Raw genomic sequence first — 24,576 nt, 5'->3', positions numbered from 1 at the left:
CATGGAAGGTGCAGTCTGCCAGGATGACTTTTTTTTTTTTTCTTCTTATTGACCAACATTTTTTAGGTCTCGGAGAGGAACTAAGTTCAACCTTGCATGACCCCACCTCCGACTGGTGTATTCTGACTTCCAGATTTTTCTCTTTTTGAGTCTGGTTGTTTGTGTGTGTGTGTGTGTGTGCATGCTCGCACACATTGGAGTGAATATGCATCACTATGGATAAACGTAATCAAACAGAACACAAGCTCAGATTTGTACTTGGTTCTTAATGTGCTTTCACTGCATGACATGTGTAAGCCTAGATTGTTTGAAGATGATTTACTAGCTGAAAAGACCTGACATTCACATCAGAAATAGTAACTGGAGCTCTTTATGTGTTGCATGTACACAAAGACTGGGTCTTTTGAGGTAACTGCATAAAATAAAGTAATTTTTTTAACACATTACACTTCCATAATTCTCTCTCTCGCTGATGACTTAAGAACAACATTCAACAATGGCACATAACACAGTTGAACTGGAATAGGAGAATAATTTATTTTGTAGACAAACATGTATAAAGTCCTCATTAAAAAAAGTCCTTGTCCTTTACTTTCACCCAGAGACACCATGTGATATGAATACACTGAGCAGACAGGGGTCCAGATCTGGTAGGGAACCCATCTTTCCCTTGCAGAAACTCAGCCCTCCTTGTACATGCAGCTGGCATGGGCAAAGGAGTCTGGCATCTCCAAATAGCCCACGCTGTAGCGCTTAGCGTCCACAGCCTCAGTTTGCGGCCGCATGATGTTCTTAGACTGCCTGCTCTTGGCTGTGCCCAGATGGTGTGGATGGCAGTGAGGGAGAAGTTGACAACCATCAGGTCCTTGCCAAATCTCTTGTTCTAGCTGTAGTTACTCCTCTTCCTCCTTGGTGAGAAGGTTCAGCGTGTCCAGCAGGGGTCTCAGGTTGCAGTCCTGGCTGAAGAAGAGCTGTGCAAGAACCATGGTGAGGCCAAAGAGCCCGCCGGTCTTCTATGACACTTTGTGCAGGTACTCTGCCTGGGGCAGGTGTAGCTCTCCCTCCAGTGGATGTCCGGGCCCTGCCTCTGTTGCATCTCCAGATCTCAGGGTGATCTGGCGTCAGCACCTTCCCAGACCCAGGCTGCAGACACAGTTGGCCAGGCTGATGACGGAGGGGAACCGTGAATGCTGTGGGCCACAGGGATGCTAAGCCACATCTTGGATCTGTCTGCGATCTCCCTGATCGTTAGGCTGGCATTGTGCAACACCTCCATAAACTCTGTGATTTCCTGTGAACACAAAGAGCGGGGATCATGAGATGAATGAATGACCACTGGCACAATGCAGCACATCATGTTCCTGGCTATAAACTCTAGAATCTTAGGCTACAAAGTGACAAATGTCACGTCATCTGACAATAAATAGGTTGTGCAGAACAAAAAAAAAAAAAAAAAAAAAAAACTTTAATAAAGGTCATGTAATTAGTTGACTGAACAATAATTTTGCACGAACTTTACACAAACTGAAGTTCAGTACCAACCAACGTTATTCACTCGTTAGTTACTTTTCTCAATCTCAGGAACCCTAGGTGGGCAATCTGTAGTATTTTTTTTAAGGACCAGGACACTTTTGATCATCACCTCTCCACATCCAGCAGAGGGCATCAGCTGTGTGTGCTGGATTCCTCTGCACAGCCTTTACTCTTTTCATCGAGAGGGAAAAAAAGAGGGGAATCAGAGGATCCAGCATGTTGTATAAATATCAGGGCTGCTCAACTGTGGGTTTTGCAGCTCTCTCTATAAACAACTCTCACTCTCAGCACTGGGGAGGGAAGCTAACTTGACTCAGCGAAGACACCGCACATTCAAAGTGCCTGGCTGGAATGATGATGTATACATGCAGTGTGCTGTAGGGCTACTCAGGCCTGCCCCTGGAGGGTACACAGCAACTCAGGGCCATGTGCACCTTCAGCAAACCGCATGCAGGAACAGTGTCCGGTATGCTGGCGGATAAGCTAGCAATGGTGCAGTATGCCTAGTGTGACTCTAGTGCTAGTAATGCTCTCACTCTGTGACAGCCTCCTAGCTCACACAAACTGAGGCCTCCCAAGGGGGTACTGCCCTGCAAGGTTGTTGCAGCACTGAAGTTTAGAGCTTCTGGACTCAGTAGAAAAACAGTCACTTTGATGTTTCAGGAAAAAAAAAAAACTCGGAGACCACTTTGCGCATGCTTATGTCCTCAGGCTGCGGCTACAGTGTGATAACCGTCACCGTGGGAGTTGCCGAGGCAGCAAGGGCAGGCAGCCGTCGCTGTGGGATTATGTTGCAAGCGCTCCCCCGTCACCCTGCCCCTCTATCATCGAGGTGACCTGAATGTATGGCAGGGATGAGAGCAGGCTGGAAGATGCAGCGATTCAGGGGATTCACTAGGGGGTGGCACTGCAACTGATTCAGGGGATTCACTAGGGGGTGGCACCGCAACTGATTCAGGGGATTCACTAGGGGGTGGCACCGTAACTGATTCAGGGGATTCACTAGGGGGTGGCACCGTAACTGATTCAGGGGATTCACTAGGGGGTGGCACCGCAACTGATCTGGCACACTGAGAGCAGGGGGGTGAGGGGAGTGGGCTCAGGCCCAAGGAAAGGTGTTTCTGGGTATCCTGGGCTGCTCCAGGACAAGATCCAGGTGTCCAAGTGTCTCCAAGTGTCCACTTAGTCCCTACTGCAGTACACCTCCACAAGTGGAGACATGGTGGACTCACAGGTCCGGTCCACTATTTTTACTCCATCCACTCACGAGTCAGGTGTCGGGTTACAGGAATAACAATATTAAAATGGTGTGTGTGCAGTAGTGTTCAAAGCAACTCATGTCAAATCCAGGTAAACACACATACACACCACAGTGATTATATTAAGGACATTCAGACGCAATTTACTTGAAGCCACCCAAGTGCCTTCCACACACAATAAATGATTGTGGAATTGCAAGAGGTGATAAAATGTTTATATTGCTTTAGTGAATAGTCCTGAAGGTAAACGTCTGCGCTTTTGTGCTCCACCTGCTTTCATGTGGCCCGGCTGAGAAGAAAAACCATCTCGCGGTAATCAAAGGCGTTTGTTCTGCTCCTCTCCCCTCAGTAAACCAGGGCAGCGCGTTTCAATGGAACAAAGAGAGCGGCGCATCGCACTGGGCACGCCGCCAAGGCCGGGGAAGTTCAGCTGTTTATCTCCAAACACAACCTTCCCTCATCAGGGCCGCTGCTCCGAACCGCCCGGCTCCCCCGCGGCAGCTCGTGCCTTTCACCCCCTGCCAGTCAGCCGGCGCGCCCCCAACCCAGCCGCAGACAAACGCACCCGCTCACGCAGACGGGCCCGCGAAACAATCGTCGGCTCTCGTCCCGGATTCAAAGCAGCCATCCGTCTTCACCTCCTGCTAGACGCACACGCACACACTCACATGACCCAGATTAAACAACACGAACACGCAGACACGACATGTCCACCACCTACCGCTTGTTACACTTCTGTAACCACACCATGCAACGATTCAGTCTAAATATTCACACTCTGGAACATTCTATGCATGCGAACTTGCAGATTGTCGTTCTTCCAGACTTTCTCTAAATTGATCAGATTCTGTATGCTGTCATTCAATCACTAGGTTAATTTATGAATTAAATTACATATTTACGAGCAAGTATCAATCTGTCCAAAAGTAATCCAGTAATCACCAATCGCTGGAGTCAGGTAAGCAACGAAAAGAAAAATTCTCACCGTAAAGGGAGGATGTAAGCACACACATCACACCTCATGTGAATTTAATTCACATTAGCATCATAATTTGTACAGTTCCACTACCATTTCTTTCCATTACCTATCTTTTCTCATGAAAAGAAAATGACTGCACCAATCCCGTGGTAATGTATAGTCCTCCCACAAACAAAACTGGCAGTATTCAGACTGAAAAGGAAATAAATGCAATAAAGCGTTGCTAACATTGCCGTCTATGACGCACTATGACTGCAGAGTTTCAGTGGGAATCAAACACCAAAAATTGTCATTGTGCTTTGCTTAGTGAGTGTGTATGTGTGTATGTGTGTGTATATATATATAATATATATAATATATATATATATATATATATATTACACACACAAAGGTTTTCTCCAAATTGCATCACCGGTTCCAAAAAAACCCACAACAAAGACATCCAAGTAAAAAAAATCTCTCATTTTCTTCAGCTGGTTCAGCTGATTGGTACATTCCAGTCATTCCATGAATGCTCATATGAGATGCAGAGGACAGGAACGGTATATGCGACAGGCAGGGCTGTGGGGACATATGTAGGCCATATTTCTTAAGCAGAGTTCAGGGCGCATTTCATCTCTGAGGCAAATATTACTTTGCTTCTGGGGCTTATAAACACTTTGAGGTCCTTACTTATAATGGCGATATTCTGAAGTTTCACAGATTCAGATAGGTTCCCCTCCTTGGCATTCCCCTTACAATTTGCCCACGGTCTGTCTCCACCCCCCCCCCACCCCCCCCCCCCGCACAATTCAGGAAGCCTTTCTGTATCACATGCCAAGTAAACCACCTAAGGATTCCAACTGTGCCAAGAAATAAAAGAAAAAATAAACACCCATACGGAGAGAGGGATTAAATTGCCTTTCATGCAGCACTTGGCGCTTGGGTGAATTCAGAGAGGCAGAGCGAACGACAAAGTTGTTCAACAAAGTGAGCTGACATTACAATAGGCTGAGTGGCATTTCTCCTCCTCCTCATCTTCCCTTTCACTCTATCACAACAACTCCTGGTGAAGTCACACAGTTTAGTTACGTTGTTTAATGTAGTCATGTAAAAATTAGCTCTTGCTTGCTGCCATTTGACTCACAAAAGATATGGCATGGCCACAAATAACCTGCACAGCACACACATATTATGATAGGTTCTTCATTAGACATGTATGAAGCAACCTGTGACAATCCTAATCATGGAAATACTAATGGAAACTGGCTCCACCACTCTTTGTCAGTTGCGTATTAATGCCCTGGGTACCTGACAACTTCCACCGGCTTTCCACATATCTAATGAATGGCCTGACTGCTTTTCGTGAAACTGTATGTAATTGCATCTATAACCATGTAACAAGGGGGACAGCCTCTCAAATATAAGAGGGACGCTTCCAGCTCTGTAAGCCATGCTGTGAACACTGGCTTAGTCAGCTCATGCTCTGTGTGTTATTATGTCAGTGGTGTGGGCTGGAAATGAGCTGCGAAACTGAAACATTAACTCAGGGCAGTGTGCAGAGGCCTTGTGCGTAATTGACAGCAGCTGACCTAGCAATGCCGAAGAGGAAAGGCCCTCGCTAGATTGCATCAGGAGCTGAGCGCCAATGAGGAGAAATAAAGGATGGCGATGAAAACTGGGCGCACCTCAGAGAGAGTGATTAACTGCGCGGCCGCGGCGACTGTATCCGGGGGCGGCATTTTCGCGGCAGAGCGCAGACTGCTGCCCGTTAATGATGACAGCGCAGTCTGCGCAGGGGGAGGTCGGGGAGAGTTTACCCATGTCCCGCGGCTGGGGAGAAAGGAATGTGCTTCCACCAAAGGAGATCTGCGTAACCGCGCCCGCTGCTGTTCAAGTCACGCCGAAAGGCTGAACCTGGGCTCCTGTGTCCTTCGCCTGGCAACAGGACCAATCCTGGGCCACTTTTGATTGCTTTTGTGATAGCTTTACATAGGGTTCACAAACCGGTTATGCCTAAAATTTGTTTAGCACTCTGCGTGGCTTGGACTTGCAGAGATTGACTGAAGAGCTGGTCCTGCCCTGGCCTAGTGACAGGGCGATGTGCCCATATGACAAGCCGCCTCATGCCACGGATATTAGGATAAAATCCAGCCCCATAATCAATACACACTCACACTCACTCCCTACTACATGTAACCACTTTGCAGTAGCTTAACAAGCAACTGATGTTGAAAAGGTGTCAGGGTCAAAAAAAAGATTTTAGATAAGGAAGGTCAATGAAGAAGAAAAAAAAAAAAAAAACTGAGAAAAACGCAGATCCACATGTTTCACACATTGGAGCAGTTGCTGGGGAACGGTCAGCGCGGCCAGCCTCACTGTCATCCGGAGGGGACCTGCGCCGTGTCCACTGAGGCGGAGAGGCGTGATGACAAATTGATACGCAGCGGGATGGAGAGTGGTCGCTGGGCAACACTGTCCCCGAGATTCCCGAAAGCCAAGTGACGGTCTACTGATACCGGCCTTGAATCTCAGCTGCCTTGACCCTCGCGGCAATCATAGACACCATTGGTGGCAGTTTTCTCTTGTGTATCAACTGCGCTGAGGGAGTTCCTTTCGCACATTTTTTCCCCCATTCAAACCATTAAATATTTCAAAAGCTGTTGTCTGCTGTTTAATTAAGGGCCAGTTTTGGGGTTGGGGCGTGAGGGGCGGACAGCACCAAAAAGTGTGAGCTTTGCAGAAGGGCTGTGGTTTTAATACATGTGAATAACTGTGCAGTGATGAATGAAAGCCATCACCGAAAGCTCAGCGTGGACTCCGCTTCAGGCCTGCTGGTCTGATCTAACAATTCCACACTGTAGCCCTTTCAACGGGACCTTGGGCAATAACCCTACCATTTCTCTCCTCGAGTGCCCAAGACATGAATCTACAATAGTGATGCTCAGCCACGGTCCTGAGGGGCCACAATCAAGCAGGCTTTTTTTTTGGCTCTTTTTAAACCATTAACTCTTTCAGAGTGGGAAGTGGGAGTTGAATTGGTTCAATCATGACTGGCGGAATTAAGTGGTTAAGAGCCTGGCTAGACTGGAGCCAGCAGGCAGCGAGGACCAAGGCTAAGCAAATAACCAGTGTGAGCTCATGTGATAACACGTTCAGAGGACAGTTAAATGCAATAGAACAGCAGCACCTGCATGTGTTACACACATCAACCATAAAGGGAGACCGTATGTTCAAAAGCAACTAGTGTTTGATATTCTCTCGGCATATTATATTTAGTTGCATCAGAACTGTGTTCTAAAGCCTGGGAGCAATTTCATCCAGGTCAAGGGCAGGATGCAGTCTGCAAAGCCAGCAGCCATCACAGGACACGTGCTTGAGGAGAAACCATCGCACCAAGAACCAAAACGCATGCATCACTGAAGAAAAGGCAAAGATTTAATACTGAGAATAAGGTGGATAATAAAATAATGTGGATCTGCTGCAATTTTATAAAGTGTCTAATGTATAAAGAAAAAACCCTTTTCTTGTAGATCATTGTTAGGCTTTAAGTGCATATTACTACGGTGAACACATGTTGCTCTTAAAGGTAACTGCTAGGCATTTTGTGTATGTGGATATAATTAGTGTTGTATGGTTAACCTATATTATATGACCTAAAAACTGTTTTTCAGCTATATTCCAATTTACTATCTTACTGGCTGCTCTCTACTTTTATTATCGTTTTTCGTTTCTTTTTTTTTTTTTTTTGCTCCTGTGATAGACATTTTAATGTGTCTTGCCACAGTGACCTTGGATGTGAGTGTGTGCCAAATCAATAAATAATAACAGTAAAACAAGGTTCTAGCAGGCAAGATGACAATGGTGTGAGAAAGATACGTTCATTAACTCATACCATATATAAATCAAATTAAAGGCATTCCCTGTAGAATTGAGCAGCATTTCCCTCACCCACTTCAAATTGCCATTAAAAAAAAGCTTTACTGGAGTGAGTCAAAGTTTTTTATGATAGCTATATAAAAAACATTTACACCATTTTGAGGCTGAGCTGGCAGGCATCTATTAGTTGCGATTTGTTGATGTGTGACTACAGAAATGAGTATAGTGTTGCTGAACTAGCATGGAAGTCCTTGAGGCAGCAAAAAGCAATGTGATTTTGTTTGGGTCAACAACAGCATTGAAACATTTTTAAGTGTGCTTGTTAAATGCAGCAATACCTAAATGTAACCTATTATTAATTCAAAATCAGTCTGTATTGCAGCTGTATTTAAAAATCCCATTGTGTTGCAGAACTGTTTTGCAGTTTCCATAATTTAATGGCAATGTAATATGATCCTTTGTAAACACATTTAAATATTTTCTTGCAAAAAAAAGTGTACAACAGAAAAGAAGAAAAAAAAAAAAAAAAAAAAAACTTGATCCCACTGGAGAGCCTCTTATTGCACACAACTTTCCTTATTTCCATGAAAGTTATATTTTACTGTATTTTATCCCCCCAATGTACACTACAGAATGAGCAACAGAGGATTTTCATGCTCTGTGGGTTAAATGTCTTGATGTCAATTAGACAGGGCAGAGGGCCAACTGCATCCAATGCTGTGGTGACACACAATAGGTTTAAACTATGCAGCCAGAGACCAGATGGATCTGGGAACTGAGTCAGGGAGGCTCTGTATAATAACTAGGGATGTAACCAATCTGTCAATTAATCGACTGTCGGTCACGAGTGCTCCTGTTGACGCAGATCAAATCAACACACTTTCCTTTCCAAAACTGTTCAAAATAAAAGAGGACATTAAACATTACTGGTTGATATTGGATGATATTTTAGGAGGGGTGAGGCCTTTTCTTTCTCATTCTCAGTTTTCAGGAGATAGCCAGCTATCACAGGAGTAGTTTATTGTTTGGAACAACACATTTCCCATGCAACTGCGTGTGACTGAAGAGAAATGAGGGCTCTGATAAAAATGACTAGGATTCAATTCAGGCATTTCTATTAAATGGTTCAGTTCCATATAACAGAACGTGAGGCTTATTCATTTAATTACATCATGATACTGGTAATATGGTAGTTTAAAAGTTGGTATAAAGTGGCCAATACATCCACTGGAGATGTATTGACAGCATACTATAAATCAGAACTCAGAAGAGACAGGGGAGAAAACCTCAATGACTTCAGAAGATTAAAGTCCTAAATTTCCCTTATGTAAGCACCATCTCACACTTCAAACTGTATATATCAGAGTTCAGACCATAAGGAGGTAGACAATACAACAGCGGTCCCAGCTCAGCCTCTCCTGTATTATTCAACAGGAACATACCTTTAAGAGTTCCCTATTCATAATTCATGGTGGAAAGGGTCAGAAGGCAAAGCTCTGCGTACTTTTAAGTACACCGACACAGCTATGCAGTTTTGGTGTGCAGTATTAGCATATGAAAGCTCTTAATCCAATAAAGGGAGAACGTTTCACACTAAAAATAAACATCTGTCAGTGTGGTTCGAGCTCAGAAATAGAAGCGAAACGTGGAGCAGGCCGCTGGCAAAAACGTCAGCCGGCGCGCGAGACCCGTCACTCCAGTGGCAGGTTCCGGCGACGTTGCTGTGACGTGCGGTCAGGGCGGTGCCTTTTCTCTTCAGGTGATCCTGTGGTATGCAGTGTCCTGCTTTGTGTGGCCCACAGGTCATACCTCTGGGGGCCGAGCTGAATTTGGAAGGCACGTGCCAAGGTTTGATTGTTCCAGCAAAATTCCGTGGCGCTCCACTGGAGTGGAGAGACCGGGGGGGGGGGGCTGCTGGAGGAATCTGACTGGAGTAGATGAAGAGGAGCTATGTCGCTACCGACAGGGCTCTGCTGTGGAGACTTTGTCCAAATAGCTGCCTAACAGGGGCATATATCACAACAAGCCCAGGGCTTAATCTTGGGGCTGGCGCTGGAAGAGTGCACCCTGCCCCATAGTACATCATCGCTGCATGCCAAATAAGCCACAGCCAAGCACATTCATTCTCCACCTCAGGACCTGTTCCTTGCATTTGTGAAACTCAAAGTAACCAAGGGAGCAAGTGCATGTTCACTGATGAATTTTGTGTCTGTCCCCACAGGGGTGAACAACACACATACATGCACACACATACACATTTACATTTAATGTTTAAGCAGGTATCCTTAGCCAGAACAACTTACAATGTAACACACACACACAGACACACACAGCAACATGCACATGTATGCACACACACACACACACACACACACACACACACAAACATATGCAGCAACAAAGGGTTTGAATCCTTTGGCTGCTCTCACTTCCTGGAAAGCACCAGCACGCCATTAGATGTAACAGTAGACTACAAATGAAACCACAACAATCCTGCCCAAATCATAACAGAAAACAATTATACTTAATTAAAGAGCACATAGAGATCAGCGTCAAATAAAATGGTAATTAATTATGTTAATCGCAGGTGTAAAGATAAAGAAGCATATTAGCACACTGGTCTAAGTCCACTTGAACACTGTGTTCAAAACCCAGACACTAAATGTTCTGTGACTTAGAAGTCATTAGAAGGTTCTCTCTGACAATCAGATCAAACTCAAAACAGGAGACAAGGGTTAAGGGGCAAAGTGTCTGTGCTCTGAATAATTACCTGGGAGATTGTTGGACCTTTTTCAGGCAGCCTTCTGAGGAAAGTCACAAAAAAAGGGGGCCTGTTTGGCGACACGCATAATGCTGTCTGACAGGGCTCAGAATTATCAGAGCACTTAGCACGCGGTGCAGTGGAGCCGGGCTGACTCGATTACCATATTTTCATCATCTGTTGAAACGTGGCACACATTAAGCCAACTGCACCTGCAGTTTTTGTCTGAATCAGACGCTACGAAGGAACACTGGAGGTGGGGTTGGGGGAAAGATGGCTGTAGGCCCAGGTTCGCAATGGTAAAATTCAGCTGTGGCCTCTGGGTGCTAATAATTCATTTTTGTAAACCACGTGTGAAGGGGGGGGAAGAAAAAATGTTTCAAGTCAGAAATAAAATGCATCGGCCAATTAACGGTAATACGCTACACCTGAGGGATGCCGTGACATCCAAGTTGCTGAGATTGCCGCTGCACTTTCGCTAACTGCTAATGGCTCACCCTGGCCATCGCCAAAATGACGAAAAACATTACCTCATGCTTTTATTTTTAAACCTGCCAGACCTTGCAGTGCTCCAGCCCTGTTCACACGAGTAACAGCACACCACTCCATTTGGGCCTCAAGTCAATTTGGAAACACTGAAATCTGCAAATTGCCCAATGGCATGCTATTTGTGGGGCTAAAAATTGATTTGCATTGATTTACGGACAAAAAAAAAAAAAAGAAATGCAGGCACTTATGCAGGTGCTATGATTCTGATCCTTCCTCCCAAGTTAGAGATTTGGAGGACATTGCAGACATCACATTCTGGGAAAATTCCCCCCCCCCCCCCCCCCCCAAGGCTCAGGTGCTTTTAATTAAACTCCTCGGGCTGCTGGATAGCTGCACCGTGAATGGTCACTGAGGTAGTGATCTTAGGCCCCACCGCCAGCACAACCTGAGGGGGCCGCGTGGCTGCCCAGCCACACAGAGGCGGTGTTGGGTTCCTTCCCCCAAGGGAAATGAGAACTGCGCCTGAGCAGCCCAGCACAATGGCTCCCTCTCTCTCACGCTCCCTCTCAATGGTGAGCCAGGCTGCTCTCCACCTGCGGCTCCACGAAGGCTTGGAAAGTGCTTTTGTGTGTGGAATCACTCATGGAGGAATGGAAAGGGCAAAAAAAAAAAAAAAAAAAACAAACCCGAAAAAAAGGGCCTCACAGATGACAGCTTTTGGGAACGATTTTCTAATGAATGCTGGAAACCAAGAATGCAAGGGTGACCTCTGAACATCTGTAATTTACTTTAAAAAACAGAAAAAGCATTGAGCACTTAGATGAAGGCTCCATTTCAAATGCAGAATCAAAATATAGAGACTGCCACTCTTTTTTGCATCAGTTGCACACTGAATAAATCCAGGCTGCTATTCGGAAATTGGGGTGCACAAACCACCCCAACAGTAACTTGTCTGTGTAATCAACTGAATTTTCTGGAGTGAAATGATGCAGATGCATTTTACAGCTATTAGTGACAGAAAAGGACCCTATCAATGCACAATACATCCTCTGTACAGGGTTGTTTTCACAGCAACATTAATGAAAAGATCTAGTGTGAATGCGCTCAAGGTGAGAACACATCTCCCTGCCTGTCCTACTCTGCAATCAAGGTGAAACAACCAGCAGACACGCCTTTGGCTCACTGACAAGCGTGCGCGCGCGCACACACACACACACACACGCACACGCACACGCACACGCACACGCACACGCACACGCACACGCACACGCACGCACACCACATAGCCTCCTGTCTCTCATACTTTGATGGACACTGCATATGTACAACTGGAGATCCACAGGCCTTTCCAACAGCAGGAAACGCTTTCGTTTCACCTCCGTTTCACCGTTTTCAATTTGAAAGTTAAATCCTGTTGGCAATGTTGTAAAGTTCTAAGAAAGTGGAGCATCTTTATCGTATACATCCATCACAATACTGTATTCAATTTTGTATATAGCTGCATATACATATAATTTTTTTTCCCATCTGTTGCCCGCATCTCCACCACAGGTTATCAAGCAATGACAAATGTACATGAAGACTTGCCTGATGTGTTTTTTACAGCTGTTGCCATCCAGAGAGGGGAACTGGCAGGAAGATTGGAGAATGCTGGCAGAGCTGACAGTCCACGTATCTTTTCCTACTGTTTCACACACTAAACTGGAAGATGCTAAATTCCTCAATACGCATTCAAGAAAGTGCAAAGAACAAGATTTTAATACAAATCGGGACTGTTGAGGGACAAAAAAAAGCTACTGAATCTTGGTTAATTTTCAATGAAATGTTGTTATGCTTATTACACGTTATGTCACCAATATACTCAAACATATTTCAATTTTAACAAACACAGAATATGACTGCACACACATTTCTCTTCCACTGAATGGCATTTGATCTTCTGAGTAGATAAAATGTGAAGATTATACCAGTACACAGCCTGGTGAAACCACAGAGAGCTGATATATAGCACCTTCAGTAAGAGATGTTTGCTATGATCATGTGACAGAAAAACAAGTGACAGCTTACAAGTCAACGCTCAAAACAACTCAAGACTGTCTCTTTCCTGCATTCTGTCATCTGGGACACTGAGCCAGTGGTTGAAGGCTTGAGACAGTTGTCCTTACTTGTTTCCCTGTTAAAATTAAATAAAAACAAATAAAAAAATTGTAACAACAACAAAAAAAACCCCACAACTGTCAAAGTGTTTCAGCAGAATGGCACTTTAATCTTTGCCTGTGAATATCTCTCTCCTTGGAGAGGGAAAATGATGTAAATGACACTGACTCATTTCAGTGTGGGAAAGGTGCTTGGAATCTCAATGACTTCGGTTTCTTTCAGAGGTGGTTTACAAGCCTATTAAATTTCACCTCTGAAGAACACTCACAATCTGCTCATCTTCTGCCTTTGACAAGAAAGCTCATCTGAAAGCAACTCTGTCATTTCAAAAAAAAAAAAAACACTTGAGAAATAAAGCACGGCTCAAAATCCTCTGTGCCACAGCTTTCTCACAAAAAGGGCTTAATTCATAAAAAGAAAGCTTTCTAATGCACCCTCCAGGTTATGGCAGAAGTGGATTAAAACCTATTGTAAACCAGGTCAAGTTAGGTGAGCATTCGATCTCGTCCTTCTACGTACGGGAAGGAAAAGATAAAGAGGATGACATCCCAGGAAGTGGCACTGACACCTCCCACTTCAATACAGATAAACACTGTATGTTTACCAACATGGGAGGAAGACCTAAAAAAGTCACCATGCTCCCTTCCTTTTCCAAACCTTTGACAGTTGTTTTTCGCTTACTAAATAACACGCTCGGCAGCTTGCAGTCACCCCTCGGTAAGGTCCACCTCGCCAAGCATCTTTATCTGGCGGAGGGCGCTCGGCGGAGGCCACGCAGACACAGAAGCATTTATGAACGCCGCAAAGAGACTGTCAGAGCATGGCCCCGCCCAACAGGAAAAAATGTTCCCCAGTGTGCCAGGAGATGTGGGGGTGGGGAGGGGATGAAAAGAAGCATCCACTGTCTAAACATCACACAGGCAGATTGAAAAGACAACTGATGGAATAAACTGGACTGTAGGCTGAAATGACCAGTAGGAGTTAAACAAAAAAAAAAAAAAAAAAACGTTAACAAAAATATTTTTTAAGCTCCACAGGGTTTTTTGGAGGTTGGCCCAGCATCTGCTCTGTGCGCTCTTGGAAGGTTAAGTTACAGAGCTGTAGAGGGCCCCCTTTCATTCAGTGTTGAGGATGACACATTAGCTTTCCAAAATATTTAGGACGTGGGTTTGAAAAGCTACTGCATGTGGAGTACGGCTTACTGCGGCATACTAAATCACCAAAACCTCGGTGGGTTTCCACTGTCTGGGTGATTAAATCGGACGCATCGTGCCAGATCACAGCTACTCCAAGTCACCAGGGCAGGCAGAGAGTGTGCTGGAATGCAGAAATGTGGCAATGCTTTTTAAAAGAAAATTTGGTCGTATATGAACGCTTTCATTTGGCTTGCCTGAAAAAAAAAAGGAGCAGAATGCCAAGACATTCCATGGCATCATTTCCAGTGGATGACTCTCCTCTGTATCCTGCATGCTGATTTAAGCAGCACACGAAATGTGCGTTATTGTACGCAAAATTGAAAGCTGGGTGACTGAAAACAAAATGACATTCACTCAAAAATGACCCTTTCTTTAATACCAGATAACCTGCTAGAAAGGCAAGCCTTCCTTTTCAGTTTATAAATAGCAATACCATGCACGATGCTACACATTTATCTTAAGTAGAAGTGAGCAGAGAGAGCTACTTCTTTACTTTACTTATTGCAAAATGAAACACTGAAATTAAACACCAAATACAACAAGCAAGAGTGCATAAGAGGTAATGTCTAATACGCGAAGAGATTTTGCTGCCTGTAACTGTGCTTAACTTCAGCTGAAAAACAATGTCACGCCCATTTAAACAAACCGTCACTGATTTTAAAATGTGTAATTTCAAAGCTGTAACTGAACTGAGGTAACCCCAACGCTGACATGATTCTCTGTCTACCACAATGTCACAGTACTAATAACAATTTTAAGATTTAGATTCTTCAGCGCATGACTACTACCAGATAATAGTGCACTGACATTAGTGGTTCTGTCATCTGTCAGTGCAGCGTGACTCATGAATGAAATTCTCTTACTGCTTCACACATCCTGATTAACGTGCAGTGCTAATGCACTGCGAAGCCATCACCCTCTCCTCCATTAAAACATGCAACTTTCTACAGAGCTGTAACAGGTGACAACCATTTGGACGCATTTTCCTTTTCAATGCTTTCACACCCAGTTTAAAAGGTCTTAATTGGGAGTGTGCACTCAAAAACATGTCACGTTAAATTATGAACGAGGACTGAATTCATGTGACACGCACAATCCACAGTACGCCCTAATGTGTTGCAATAAAGCAAATGAACCGGGATGTAACCGATCTCATTACCATACTACTCCTCAAAGAAACAAACCATTTATGTGCAATTCAGCCTCTGTCTGGAATCTAATTTTAGCCAAAGAATTCCCATCTGATCTCTTAGTAGAGCGCAAGAGCAAGGGTTTATGATTTAGTATGCGGGTATTATGTCAGATTGGAACCAAACGTCCTGCTGGCGTCTTTGTGAAACATTTTGTCTGAAATAATGAGACGAATTGTAAAATACAAACATGAATAAAAATGGAACACACTCCACAAATGAAAACATAATGCACAGATTGGTTTAGATGAGCCTGAATTATTTAGCAGTTTTTTTTAAAAGCTATTTTGAATACCTAATACGGAAAGAGACCCGAGAGCTGGTACATTTTATTTCAGGATGAAAGGAAATCTTGGAGCAGAGAGCTAGGATGTGGGTCACTGTTCGTTACATCTACCGATCATTGTAATTATGTGCCTTGTAGTAAATGCGGTTTGTTCTGCTTCCTATGGGAAATGACAATAGGCAGATATTGTTGGAGACCTGGAGACAATTCAGCTGATTTTGCATACACTGGGTTTATTTTTATTTGCACTTTGATGTAGTTCAAATAGCAGGTATTGGGAAATTGCACACAGTATGGGACTTGCGACCTACGCTGACAGGCGCCTTTCATGTTCAGTTTGCATATTCGACACTGCAACCCTGATTAGGTGGATCTGGTTGACAATTGGTACCATAGGATTGCTTATTCAGAGGTAGTGGGTCCGGAAACAGGGATTTGCAATTTGCGATATTTGTTCATTTTCAGAAACAGCTTTGATTGCACCGCACTTTACCACGAGTAGACTGTACCGATTTATCTGGCATTTTGGGACATGCCAGATGAACTTTTTGACGGTTTTGTTAACCTAAAGCACACCCCAGTTCCCAATCTTAAAAAAGATAAAACAAGACAAATAATTCATTCATTTATTTATGATCTTGCATTCACTTTTAAACACCAAAGACTTCAGTGATGACAGTAAGTTGGCCCACATTTAAAAAAAAACAAAAAAACAAACAAGAAAGACCTTTTCTGACTGAGCGTGACAGAAATGACTCGAGCGCCTCTGGCATGAGAGATCAGGCTGCATGAGCAACAACAGCAGCAACAGAGCAGTCAGAGAGAGACGAGTCAGGGACGTGACCACAGCTGCTCTGTATCTGTCCTCCATCACACACACCTAACTTCCACATTCCACTAGTGTGCCCCCAGGCTCTGGCAGTTCCACTGACTGGTGCTACCCGTTTGCTGCTGTGTTGGTGCTGGTGACCGGAAATCCAGTCACTTGCTGCCGTTTGCCCACTGACAGCTGTTATGAGATGCTCTCTGTCCCATCCAATCTCCTGCGTAACGATTCACTCCATCCCCGCTTAGACTGCCCGAAAGACACGGCTGAAAAATATGAAATAATAAAAGAAAATGTATAGGTCTTTATCTTGCCAGCTGCCTTAGCGCTCAGGGAAGGCAGCAGCAATTCAAAATGGGATGAGACTCGGCCCGACAGCAGAAGGTTTTCATTAAAAGGATAATCACAGCGGCACTACACAACAGCACTGCAAAATGGAACTACTGGAAGGAAAACAGTGTGGTGATGTTGTGTCACCTCACCACTTCTCCTTGCTGACAAAAGAGGTTGGCAGGACTCTAAAAACCAGACTACAGCTCTGTTTGCCTAAACAGACCTCTGCAGACACTTCAAAGCAAACAATGTTGCAGCTGAACAACAGCATACAAAATGAAGCGAGCACCTCAGTATTTCAGCTGGTGCAAGCACATGGTTAACAAAGAAGTGACGACCCCCATCCACCCCCTTGCTCAGGGGGGTATCAGAAGTGCTCAGGGATATCGGAAGGAGATACCTGGCAGCTGGAGTGAGTATTTGTATGGCTCCAGGAGAATTTTCTCAGAAACAGCTTTCCTGTCACCATCCGCTGTCCGCGTTTCCCACAAATCAACGAGCATGCCAGGACAGAAAACAAAGCGACATGAGAGATTCTTCCCCACACTTCAGTAAAAGGCCTTGCAAAGTGATTAATGCACCTCCTCTCCTTTTAAAAAGGAACACCATCCCTATCAGTAACATTTGGAGCAGAATAGCAGACGTTCGATAATTTCGCTCGACAAATAGGCACAACGTCATTTGTTTAGGTGCATGAAGCTTTGTCCTCTTTGAACGAGAAGACAAGAGAGGCTGTGAATAACAGAAACGGACAGCTCAATAAAATTCTGGAATGCTCAAATAAACATTCGCAGACATTTCCCCCCAAACACTTCAAAGAACATAAAGAAATGAAACCAAAAAAACACAACCAAAGGAGACTGCCAGCAAGATTTGAATGTAATTTCTTCCCACATATCAAAGGCTTGTTTTAGTTACAGACACGATTGCCAGAAATGAGTCTCATCTGATTTAAGTGCTGGTGTGAAAGTCGACATCTTCAAAGGCTCGCAGGGTTTCTATTAGGAGGCGGTCTTAGATGACAAGCAGAGCTACAATCTGGCTTTCACCAAACAAGCTAGATTTGATTATTCTTTCAAAAACGGGGGATGGGGGGTGGGCTGTATGACTACAACACCTTTGATGTTCACAGCAACACTGTGGCGCCTATCAAAAAAAAATGCCAAGAAGCCCTGCGACAAGACAATTAATGCTACGGCCAAGAATATGACTGAATGGTAGGCCTCCCACCTGCTCTCAAAGAGATGCAGTTCAAGAGAGGATGTCTCATTTTTCAGCCAGGCTAACTGGCACTAAAGATGGATTAGTGCTACAGGGGACCCCGGCCTGGGAGCGGGGAACCACAGTACTGACAAATGAGATCATTTTTCCCCATTGAGGATTTACATTAATGGGCCGCTTAACACAGCTTCTGGATAAAAGCGAGACCCCGTTTTGTCCATGGGGGGTGGGGGTGGGAGGGGAATGCTGTTTGGATCATTCCAGCTACATTAGATAATGCAATGCCTCCTGACTGCAGCATGTATGGCAATTGTCTTTATATAACTGTAAGGAACGATGACCAACCTTGCTAAAGTGCTTGATCTTTTGCAAGCCTATGGTCAATTTCTGGGACACTGCATTGGGCACAAGGGCATGGCATTCACCCCAAGTAACAGACCAACACCATCATTCATTCAGCTGTGCCAAGAGCAGGCATGCCGTGTTCGGTTCTCAATTAAAACGGCAGCAGAGCCGGGGAACTGTGTCATGTGAAAAGGGAGACATGCGTGATTGAGAGAGAGAGCCTGCTCTGCATGTGGGACCTGGGAGAGACAAGCAAGGGTTTTTTGTACACCGGGCACCCGATGGGCTGGGTTATATCAGAGCGGTTGGGGAGCAGGTCATCTCCCTCGCTAAGACAGGCAGCTGAACTGTGTGCAGGCCTCACTGGGGTTCTGTTGTTACTGTGCCATCAAGGCGGAGGCTTTCAACACTGCTCTCCTCTGCCATGCATCTAAGGCAGCCCTTAACAGACTGGACATACTCGCCATACATGCTTGCAGACTCAAACGGTGCTCTGGATTGTTTAAAACTGGAGGAGTTAACTATTCTATTTGCCAAAGGCTCAAAACAACGTTCTCCGTTTTCATAGATGATGCTACCCCCTTCTCAAGAAATAATCTGAGACAGCATATATGCCTCCTTCATAGCATCTCCATAATTCAGGAGTAAACAGCCTTTTTTGTTTACTTAAATGAAGGGAATGTGACCTCGTGAATACATCAGAACACGCTGTCAACCACCATATGCTTTCCCCGCAAGGTCACCAAGTGAACATTTTAAACAGAAAGGAGGATCTGGTTCACCGGTTTTTGAGGGTTGTGAGGAGTGAGTGTTAATGACATCCTTAGGCCTGCACCCTATGTTCTGAGACGATTATCAGCTGGAGGAAATCCACTCATTTATATTTAATAGAATTCACCGGCATGTGCCTCTAAGCCCTGGAAGCACTATGTTGTTGTTTTATTCCATTCAAACCCAGTTAAAAAACAACTCCTCTGAATCAATAACTGCACAAATATTTAATGTCTTAGTTGAAGAAGGAAGGGGGATGAGAAGCCAACAGTGTAGATCAATACCACGTTATCATTAACGAATGAATGTGACCAGCCTGTCCGCTACGAAAAACGCAGCGAAAACAGCCAGCCCGTAGTGTAGGGAGGAGCTATGTGTTCTATGGGACCCCAGTCCACCGCCAGGCGACCGACACCTCTCGTGTTCAGTAAGGTGACCGATTAGTGTAATTAACCTACGTCACAGGGACTACAAAGACCAGCAGAGGAGCCCAGGGCCATTTGAGGAGGTTTATGTAAAGGCAGCGGAGGGGTCCCAAACTGCAGGAAGAATGGCTTCCCTTGTTTTCGGTGATAAAAGAGAATGCTGTACCCAGTGGGACGTGCCGCTGTGCTTTTGTCATTCAGAAAACAATCACTGGAAAGGAAAGAGGCTTCGGTCTCTTCAGTCACTTTCCCCAGGCGGTTAGAATCCCCGGTGTCACGGTGACATTTCCTATGCAGCCCGATAAGGCTTTTATAAAGTTATTCAAAAAGTTAACATATTTTCTTGTAACAGTGGGGACTGTTTGTTAAAGCACAATGGCTTGAAAAAAGCAATGAGAGAGAAAAAAAAAAACAAAAAAACAAAAAGAAAAGTATTAATTATTGATCAAGTTTACTCAAAGTCCCACTTGAATGTTACAAAGCAAACTGTCTGCACGCTGCTTCCTAGAGCTACATTGGTCTGTTAGTATTGCCCGCCACAGGGTGCTCTCATTGGCATGCACACCTAGGCCTGTTATTTAAAAGACCTCAATTTGGAAAAAAGCATGTCATTAAATAATGATGAACAATCAAATCAAACAGACATGGAACAATTCTCACATTAATTTGTGACTTTAGAAATGCAGACATTGAATATCTCAAAGGGAAGTGTAAAGATGAGAATGCTTTATCTAACTGCAGCACACAACTACATGCCTAATACGCCTTATGATGGAAGCAGATGAAATTACTGAACTAAAATTAATCTTTTAGCAGATATTCATTCTGTTTTTGTTAACGTCACACAAAGGTATCGCATGAGGGAGGGAATGTTTTCCACTGGAATGAAGTGTCTTTACCACCCGGGTGTGTGTGTGTGTGTGTGTGTGTGTGTGTGTGTGTGTGTGTGTGTGGGGGGGGGGGGGGGGGGGGGGCTTTAAATTGGCACCCCTTTCACACATCTTTACCATGAGTGCTGTCACTATGAAAAATTCTGTCATCTGTGCTAATCGCTTGAAAGCCAAAATGACCGTGCTCTCAGTTCCTGAGATTGCGGTCTGCTTGTCAAACATGATGACACAAATCAACTGCGTGGGCCAGCAAATTTGAAAGCCATATTTCAATGTGATGTACAACACGCCTCTGTGGTCTGTGGCGGAGAGACAACAGTGACATAAATCCCCCGGAATGAGTGGCAGCAGCTACAGTAATACAAACAAGACCATTGCAAAGTGGGGGATGTCCCATTACATGGCCTGAAAACATACACATAACAATGACAGTATACCTCAAACTGAATGTGTGAGTCAATGAATGTATTTGGACAACAAGATAAAACTCACAAAATAAATGAAGTGCATTAATTTTTGGTAAAAAAAAAAAAAAAAAAACGACTTCAGTCTTCAAAGGCCCTTTTCTCTGTAATGAGACATTCAATGGGTGATTTAATGGAGGCACTTAGTTAAACTCCAAATGCCATATATTCTAGTTATTTCACATCAGTATCAAGAGTCAATTTAAGAAAAATACTTAGAGTGATAAACTGTTACAGTGATGCCATCATTTATTCTGGGAAGGTACAGACTCTCCATATGCATGGGAGTTTGTTTTATTATTGGTTTGCTTATATACAACCATGAGGCAAATATTACCACTTATTATTATGGTAATAATCGGTACCATTTCACCTTTAATCATTATCACATAATACCTGTAAAAGCAAGGTGTATAACTCAAAAATGCCAGCTGTTTGTGGATTTGTGGAATTGTGTAGGCCTATATTACTCAAAGGGTGGCAAGACTGCAAATGACTCGTTCAATTTCTTCCTTGAACCTCAAGGTTTATGTGAACTGTCAATGTTGCTTCAGGAAAAAGCAGACTCACAGCCATCTCACAGCCGCATGAAAATACTTGTCATTCATTGAGCTGATAAGATTCAGGGGAAGCTAGAGCCTAACAGTTTATGTGATGACTGAAAACACAACTAGACAATCACATACCTCCTACATCCTCGTACAAAGCTCCGGCACTGTGCTGGGGTGAAAGGGCTTCATCTTGACATGACAACACATTTTTCTTTCAAGACAGAAACTAGGGGAAACCATGCTTCAGATCTTATCTGCAGCCGGAATGTAACAGCCGAAACTGGGTGAACCATCAAGACAAATCTGTAAACACCTGTGCAAAAGCGACAGGTGTCCTGACCTCTGCAACCACATAGAGCACCGAGACGCTAACATACTTAGCCCTGAGTGGCAGCTGAGTAGCAGTGGAGCATCTTCAACACAATCCAGCTGAGAGATTAGTGCGGATATAGGTCATGGTGATGATTCAAGAATTATGCAGGTAGATGCACCCATAGACAGCAATGAGGAAAAATGAGGACAGAGGCAAGATGATAACTCACCAGAGCACCCCCAAATCTTTAGCCACCAAAATGAAACCAGGCCTTGGGCACCTCTGAAAATTATTTTCATATGCCATGCAGTCACAGGCAGTGCAAATCTGACTGCATGCATTTAAAGAGAAGCTCCTTATTCTTAGTGCCAGGATCTGGCGATATTTACAATGATGCACTCACCACCAGCCTTCACAGTGGTTTTCAGCAGTGTTGCATTTGAAATCCAACATACAGCTGTATCTCCCAAAAAACTGGGAACATTATTCACATAAATATCATTGTGACTTAGGACTGGGGTGTCTGCAAAAATCAAACTGTCCCTCTACTGTTTCAGCTTTTATTTTTTAATCTACTCTTATGGTACGGAGCATCACTAGACTTTACTTCTTTAAAATGCCAAACAAAAAAAAGTGGTATCTGGTACTGTAAGCAGCATATAGCAGTCTCCCATATATACTGTCTCCTTAGGCACCTGGACTTTATACCAACGTGGGAGTAATTTTGCCAGCCATGTGTGCAAGAGGAAACTTACATCAGATTAAAGGGGTTCACTACCTGAGGCAGCACTCAAACTCACTTGAAGACATTAAAACCTAGAGCACTATACTATACACTGTATACTATACAGTACATCATCTGGTAAAGACGTCTGGCCCCTTTTATTGACCAGGCAAAGAATGAAAAGCCTTGACGTTCTGGTTAATAGCTGTGATGGCCAAAACAAAGTATCCACTCTTAGGCACTGAATTAACATATTTATCCATCACGTGACATAATGGACACACATTCACTTGTGCTGTATTAAAGATTGCAGAAGCCTGACCAAGGGGGTCATTAAATGAATTCAGAAAACACAACCAGACATGCATCAATACTCATTCAAACGCTCACACTACTAGCTAACAAATGTTCAAAGCCTGCTACCCTAAGTACCTAAATACCTAAAATTTTGGCAGAGATATTTAATTATATGAAATATCAGTTGCATTTTCAATTAACACCTGCAAAACTGGTACATCTGCTGTAATGAGATGGATTAATTCAAAGCCAGGGCTGTATTTAAAATAATCAGTCTCCTAGCGAATTGATTCCACACACTGAATCTAGGGTTACTCCAACTGACCTCTCTGTTCATTAGGTTAGATTGCACTGATAAATTAATTATAAAATGATTTCACATCACTTAAACATCTTTGTTAGAGAAATGGGTTGTTAGAAGAGTGATCTCGCAGAGGGACGTGAATAAAGGCTTTTCTTTCAGTTTCAACCTTCATATATGAATTCCTTCAACAAATTACTAACACTTAATATATTAAAGAGTAACCACTTGTTCAATGGACGCCAGGTGGATAATAATGACCAATTATTTAAGCATATGTTAAATTGGTTTTTAAATCCTTTATCCTTTTAAGGACACATCTCGAAAACCCAAACAACTTACGGAATTTTAAATGCACACACGGCAAAAAAAAAAAAAAATAATAATAAATAATCTCTAAGAGGTCAGCCGATCAATCTAACGTCATTAAACTGAGCGCACAGCTCCAGTGAAAACTAGCAGGCACGGCCCATCCCCTCTTGCGAACGAGGATTGCAAAACGCTGTCCCAGCTACCGGTAAACAATGGAACTGAGATCGAGCGCAGAGGTTTGAGCTAGACTGCCAGCTCGCCAAATACTCGTTGCTGATCACTACAAAAAGACAGAATTCTAAGGCATTACACACCACATGCTGTTTAGTATAGCCACTTATGCAGCTTCTTCTGGATATGTCAGTTAACATCAAGTGTGCACTCCAGATATATCCATATATACTTCACATGCACGTAACAAGTTGTTGACAATGCAGTCTTTTTAAAGCGTTACACAACGCTCCCTGCGTTAGACGAGCAACTAACTGACATTATAGCGTAGTTGATTGCTACTAGCTAGGGAGTGCATTTTTTTTTATTAAATGGCCGACTCCACAGCTAACAGCTCCACCCACCTGGTTGATCGGCAATTTGCAATCCGGGACCCTCTTTACTTCCGCTTTCGACCCTTTTTGATCATTTGGCTTGCAATCCGGCTGTATAAACGCAATGTTTAATCGATCCATAAACATGTAGCGAACACACAGAGGATCGTTCAACCGCCACGCCTGGTTAAATTATCGCTGAGTGATGACCCACACTCCGTAAAGTTAGCACTGAGATACAACACCACCACCCTCATCCGCATTCACAGCATTTGGAGTGAACGCAGTGTAACTTACGCCATGGCGTTTTCCAGGGAGCAAGCGCATTGAGAGAGGGGAGGATGAAGTTCATTTTATGTCAACGCGCCTGTAAACAGTAGCTAACGTTATCTGGGAATTGCAGTAAAAGATAAGTTATCCTCCTCGAGATAATCTGACGCTCAGCGATGCAGATCGCCTCTTTCAAGAGGAAAAACACCTATCCCCCAATTAACCCCTGCTATAACGTTTCCAGCAGAAAATAACGTCATTTTCTTTCTGAGTGCGACGA

The 24,576-nt window shown here is 43.9% G+C and overlaps 1 pseudogene; it reads right to left on the bottom strand.

Annotated features, from left to right (window-relative positions):
- Positions 1-592: 592 nt before the first annotated feature.
- On the bottom strand, positions 593-24,556 carry LOC118790562 (annotated as a pseudogene).
- Positions 24,557-24,576: the final 20 nt, after the last annotated feature.

This window comes from Megalops cyprinoides, chromosome 1, assembly GCF_013368585.1.
Source record: "Megalops cyprinoides isolate fMegCyp1 chromosome 1, fMegCyp1.pri, whole genome shotgun sequence".
In the NCBI taxonomy this organism is placed as follows: domain Eukaryota; kingdom Metazoa; phylum Chordata; class Actinopteri; order Elopiformes; family Megalopidae; genus Megalops; species Megalops cyprinoides.
This window is presented reverse-complemented; position numbering and strand designations above follow the sequence as displayed.